Below are 6,789 nucleotides of genomic sequence, written 5' to 3'. Positions count from 1 at the left end.
GGGAATGTGCTCTGCATGATCATCCCCCGAGCTGTCAGAGGCTACATCTTGTGGCCTCACATATGCTGCTTGACCAAAGCGCGTGCGAACACGTCTATTGGATTGCAAGATTGCTGCTTGTTGGCCAGCGTCAGAGTCTGACGAGTTATAATTGGTAACAACTCGATCTATAATAGATGGATCGAACTCGCCAAATTCGCGAATGTGCTGCAAAGAAACACGTCTTGTCCGTCGCACAGCATGCTTGCATTGATTACAAGGACATAAGACTCTCGTTGAGAGATAGGTGTTTCGGTTGGACGGTCCCACATCCTCGTCACTACTCATAATGAGGATAAAAAACTTATAACCTGGACAACAAATTTAATATTCTATTGGAATTCTTCATCTTATCTCTCTCTTATCTCTCTCTCTCTCTCTCTCTCTACCTCACATTCTCTAGTCATGTCCAATCCCTGCACACCTCGGTCTAGAGGTGCACGGAGATCAGAACCACCGGGTTATAATCTCGTCTTTATTGGTCAATACCTATATTTGTGTGTACAAGAAATCTACACACCCACGTCTACATGATACTGCATGTAGTGGACAAAACCCCTTTGCCTCTTCTCTAGCTGTAGCACTTCACAGCATCTTAACATCTTTTCACAGTAGATCTTTTCACTGTTCGTCTAACTCTAAACCCTAAACCGTAAGTAATTCTTGCGTGGACTCGATCTAACGTAAATAAGCGTAAATCTAAATAAACGTAAATCTAACTAAAAATAAACCTAAATCTAATTTAACGTAAGTCTATATCTAACCTAATCTTTAACGTCTTTTGGGATAGTTTCCTACGACGTTAAAACTCTCTTCTTCTTGTGTGTGTGTGTGTGTGTGTGTGTGTGTGTGTGAACCTAAATAAACCTAAGTCTAATCTAATATAACATAAATCTAAATCTAACGTAAATTATGTTATATTAAAAACAAAGAACTAAACTAACAGGGATTATAAGAACCTTAAAACTGATTTAACACATAATTTTTCACATAACTCGGCAAGAGTTGGCATTCTCATCACTAAAGATGTGAGAGTTAACTTCCGGCGGTGACGCTGCCTCATCTCCATCCACATCTGACGACAGCAATTGGCCCTTTAGACCGTTCTTGCTCTTGTTACTAACTGTGAAGTTGCTGTTGAATGACTAGAGGTTGTCTAGATGGTCATTGTGTCGGGGATGTAGTGACTCTTGCCACCCTGAAGATCCACCTTCTTCCCTATCTTCTGAAGACATTTCACCAGTACTTTTGGATCGACGGAGCCCACCATGAGTGAAGGCAGCAATACCCTATATTCCATTGAGGGCTTTCTTCACCCGCTTCATGCAGGCATCGCAGTCTATGGAGACCTAAATCTAATCTAATATAACGTAAATCTAAATCTAGCGTAAATAAACGTAAATCTAGTTAAAAATAAACCTAAATCTAATTTAATGTAAGTCTACATATAACCTAATCTTTAACGTCTTTTAAGATAGTTTCCTACGACGTTATAACTCTCTTCTTCTTGTGTGTGTGCGCGTGTGTGGATGTGTGTGCCAATAAAAAGAGATAAATGGTATAACCTTTCTATCACCCATGCCAAGTATGATAGATTGATTATGCCATTTCCCTCTTCAATAATAGGTCTTGAGTTCAACTCCTCGTCGGCTAGATCTTTAGGTCTTTTAATTTTAATTAGTTTCCTACGACGTTAAATTAGTTTCTCTCTCTTTCTCTCTCAATGTGTGTGCGTTTTTTTGGATCGTATGCATGTTTTTTCTCTCTTTTCCTCTCTCAATGTGTGCATTTTTTGTTTATGCATGTTCTCTCTCTCTTTTCCTCTCTCAAGGCGTGCGTTTTTTGTTTATGCATGCTCTCTCTCTCTTTTTCTCTCTCAATGTGTGTGTGCATTCTTTGTTTATGTATGTGTGTGTGCGTTTTTGTTTTTGTTTGTACTCTCTCTCTCTCTCTCTCTCTCTCTCTCTCTCTCTCAAAAACACTATGTGTGTGTGTGAGAGAGAGAGAGAGGGAGAGAGAAAGAGGGGAAGGGAACATGAGAATGAAGAGAGGGAAGGAGCATACCTGGCTCTCCTTCCTCTCCTCGTGTGTGTGTGTGTGTGTGTGTGGAGAAGAAAAAGAGAGAGAGAGAGAGAGAGAGAGAGAGAGAGAGAGAGAGAGAGTGAGGGAGAGCGTTACCTGCTCTTTGCTTGAGGGCGCCGAAAAACTCAGATCTGAGATCTGAGTTTTTGGGCGCGCTCGGTTATTTTTTTAGCCCAGCCGGCGTCGCTATGAGCGTCGCAAATTTACAAAGAAATTTGCGACGCTCATAGCGACGCCGGGAATTTTTTTTTTGAGCGTTGCTGTGTGAGCATCGCTAATATGAATAGCCTCTTGTAGTGAGGTGTGTACAAGGTCCAAGGAAGGGCATCAAAAGGATACAAATTGATTTTTGACAGGCGGCTCACAAGAGGGCCATCAGACGTTTTGGATTGTGTGGAGCCTTGATTTGTTCGAGTGTCCCCACACTAAGATTGTGCGGCTTGGGAGCAGTAACCTCCTAAAGTTTTCAGAGAGGGTTAGCGGACTTGTGTGCGTTGCAGTGCAGAGGAGTGTATTGACATCGTCTTGGACAGAACTCTTACCCCTTGTTATGCACAGTTTATTGTGGAGCTTTGGCATAATTACAACATGCGCAGTTTTTTGGATATGCCATGAATCACCAAATTATCACCTTATGTAATGGAGTCATAGATCTAGTATATATGAATCATAAGACATTGTAAATTTAGATGAACTAAATGTTTTTTGTGATCGTTAACTAAATTTGTGAACGTTGCATATTTGATCCACAAGACTTTCTATATATAATTGTAGTCACAAAGGATTTTTGTTTCGCAAGACAATTGCAAAAATATCGAACACATATATAAGTAGTTACCACGGATTATTGCATGCACCCTGCTCATTTTTCTCTTAGGCTAGAGTACGAGCTAAAATGAAACATTGAATGCTATTTTGCGTAGGTTCTTTTCAGAAGTGTAGTTACTATTGAGGTTATGATCAAAAGTGAGGGATTATAACTTCTATGAGTACTTTGAATAACATTTTATAAGTTCGCAAAATCAATTCTTGAGATGTGTTCTAGAGTTCATGTACCATTTTATTTAAATTCGCAAAAAAAGGACATTAACGTGTCTTTTTTGGTACCAAACTAGTGTTAAATTTCATCTCTTCACACCATGCTAACTTATCTAATCTGTATAATCAAGCATGGTAGCATTGCTAGACAAAGATAGACCTCTCTCTCTCTCTCTCTCTCTCTCTCTCTCTCTCTCAATAGAAGTAGAGCATTCCTAATTTTGTTGAACAAGGCCTAGCACCTCATCAAAAGTAGTGTCTATGAGAAGATCCCAAGATTGACATCAAAGAACGCTTTGCAGCATCTTATTTATATTCATGTTTGTAATTAGAATGTGTAAAGAGGTTATGTCATGCATCACTTTTATAATTACAATCGGCTATACATGTAGGAAGAGAGTATCGTCTATATAAATAGAGTAAGGGTGGATTTACATTCACTGGACGGAAGTTCTTCAAGAACGGAAAGAAACCATTACAATTCCAAAAATCTACTTTATGCTTTTATATAAGTCCAGATGGACATAATCAAAAGCTTGAAGTGGAAGCCGATTTGCCATTCGGGTCCATCGATAACTTGAGGCTACTTAGGGGAGGCTATCCCATCATCCATAATCGTCCCTCTCCTAAGTAATTGTTGTCTATTTTGAGTTTGAAGCTACAATGAGAAGGAGCCTCGAAGGATCATCTATTACACATCTAATACTACAATGTGGGTGCACAAAGAATGGATCCACTTGTTGTCGCCTTAGAGGGGACGAGCATGGCAATAATAGAGGCCATGTTCTTTTTTGTTGGCCGTAACAACACGCAGGTTACATAGGGCTCTTTTACATATGGGCAGTGGGCACTTAGCAATAGAAAACCCTTAGGGAGCCAAATAAGGGAAAGCTATGGAATACATTGACTTGTCGCTTTTACATATGGGCCTACTCACGCAATGGGGTTGGCTTGCAACTCGGTTTAAATAGCCAAAGTCTTCGTAATGATCACGCATACCTACCATTTTTTTTTTGTTCTTCGGTCCTTGCCACATGTCTTTGAGTGTCGTAGAGTTCTCTTGCCATTTTTCTTTGGATGCAATCCTCCAATCTCGCACATGCTCTTCCATCGACACATTAAGGTTTGTTGGCTGCTTTTGAGGTGCCGATTGGGTCCTACCTTTTGACAAGAAGCTAGTTTGCAATCTATCAAAAACCACATGTACAAGGTTCCGAGAAATCTTCTCACATGAACCTTAAGGATTTGCAATTGGTTGAAAACTAGTGGGCAAACCCTCAAACCCTTGATTCGTGTGAGCAGGCCCATAGATGTGTGACTACAGTCACTTTAGGAAGTTTCTTGTCCACAAGAAAACCATCGCCCAAGCTCAATTGGGTGCAAGCGATGCTATAGGGGATGGACGGTTCGAGCACGAACACAAAGAGGGCATGCTTGACCATCCCTATATATAAGAGCGGATCTACACGTGGGGTTCTACTCTTGCCTCATGTACGTCATCAATGGTGACTCCCTTCTACAGTCTTGGAGATTACCACTGCCTTTGAGAGGAAGGAAACACGAGGGCAGTGAAGGGATCGATGACACGGGCTCCTTATTGGCGACGCACGTGATTTGAACCGTCGGATCGACGCAACAAGGGGGGGGGAGGCAAGATTTTATACACCCGCGATCACCATATGTGCAACGACGCATGTTAGTGCATGTGGATAAGACATGGGCCTGTGGAGTGGGAGGTTGTGGGTTCAAGGGCCTGAGGTGACGTAAGAAGCCATATTTTTTTCCCATTGAAATCGATCAACGACCGATTAGACCCCAACGGTCGGTCCCTCATGTCTTTTATAGACGAGGCTAACCCTGCCACTGCTGCGTGCGAATGCACCGTAAAAGGTTTGACAATACGCGTTTACTAAGGCTACACCCTTTGAAAGTAATGCTGCGTGCGAATGCACCGTAAAAGGTTTGACAATACGCGTTTACTAAGGCTACACCCTTTGAAAGTAATGTGGTGCATTTTTAGGCTTTCCGTGTTGACTGGGAAAAAGGAAGGAGTGCCAGCCTAGGTGCCTCACACATGCCTTTAAGACAACAAGTTGACGAAGGCAGCTAGGAAAGGAAAACAGAATGCACTTCCTCGCAGCGCGAAGCTGCCAAGTCTACTGCTTAATTTTCGCAGTATTATTGGCATTGCCTGCAGCAGCTATGGCGCAGCTGCAATCCGTTCACTGAGAAAGTATAGCAGCAACGACAGCTTCGTTCGGAACTTCAACGCAGTGGCCACCTCTCTTACCCACAGCTCTTCTCAATTGTTGTATAGCTTGACCTCTTCTGAAACGGGTTCCAATGAGCTAGAATACGTGTATGGCATGTACGAGTGCAGGGGAGACATCTCCCTCTCCGACTGCTCCTCTTGTGTAATCAACGGTCTCTCACAGCTCTCCAATACAAATACCAGCTCTGCAAGCGTTTCTCTCTGCAAAATGCTAGCAGGAGGCGCACGTGTGCGCTACACAGGCTGCTACCTTCGCTATGAGAACTTCATCTTTTATCATCAAGGCATAGCCGAAGATTACACCAAGCAGTATGAAATACCGCCTCTCTGCACGGCCGACGGCTCTAGTAATGAGACCTCCGCGCTCTACCAGCAGAACTTGGGCATTGCACTTCAGAATAGCGTGACTGCTGCACCAAAGCATGCGCTTTTTGGCTTCAACGCCTCCAGCGTGGGATCGGGCTCCAACAGTACAGCTTATGCACTCACCCAATGCTTGGGGTACCTTTCTCCTTCGCAGTGTGCCGCATGCCTCTCTCAGCTGGTGTCCAATTCCAGCAGTGTGTGTAACAGATCCGTGTCCGGTGCGGTCTACCTCTACACTTGTTTCTACCTCTTCAGCAACACCTCCTTCCTTTTCACTTATAACAACTCCGCGCCCAATATAGATATAGGTAGCCCCTTGCCAGGTAAGTCCTCATAAACACTACTTTGGAATGCACAAGAAGTTTTGGAGAGATTCTCACAATAATTCTCACACTGTGACTTACCTCAACATCATGAGCTTCTTTCTGTGAGGGAGGCATTGCATACCTAGCTAGGTACGCACGATTGGGGGCAGGGGACCGCTGGCCCGGTGGGGGGGCCGGTGATCCCCTGCCCCCAATTGTACCTAGCTAGGTATGTGGTGCCTCTCGAGCAGAAGCTCATGTTATGCATTGTATGAAAAGCACTAAAAAAAACTCCATTTTCCTACATTAGAAAATTTCTAAATCTTCTTGTGAATGCGCTATATTATAAGTTTTCAACAATTCCACTGTAATTCCCACATGTTAGGAGAAGATCATGAGCTTAATCACAAGATTTAGACATTTCCCACTATAATTCCTACTTTGCAGGTTAGGAGAAGATCATGAGCTTTTGCAGGTGAGGCATACATACTTAGCTAGGTGTGGTGGGGAGACTGTCTGTGCTCTCGGGCAGCCCATCGCACCTAGCTAGGTCTGCCCCACCTGGCTACAGAGTTTCATAATATTGTTGTAATCCTCACTGTGCGAATCATAGTGGGAAAATGTCTAAAACTTCTTGGGAAAGGGGCACCCTCGTGCCTGCAAGGGAAAATGCGGTGAATGTTCTGC

This window comes from Adiantum capillus-veneris, chromosome 23, assembly GCF_014529385.1.
Source record: "Adiantum capillus-veneris isolate H3 chromosome 23, ASM1452938v2, whole genome shotgun sequence".
Classification (NCBI taxonomy): Eukaryota; Viridiplantae; Streptophyta; class Polypodiopsida; order Polypodiales; family Pteridaceae; genus Adiantum; species Adiantum capillus-veneris.
This window is presented reverse-complemented; position numbering follows the sequence as displayed.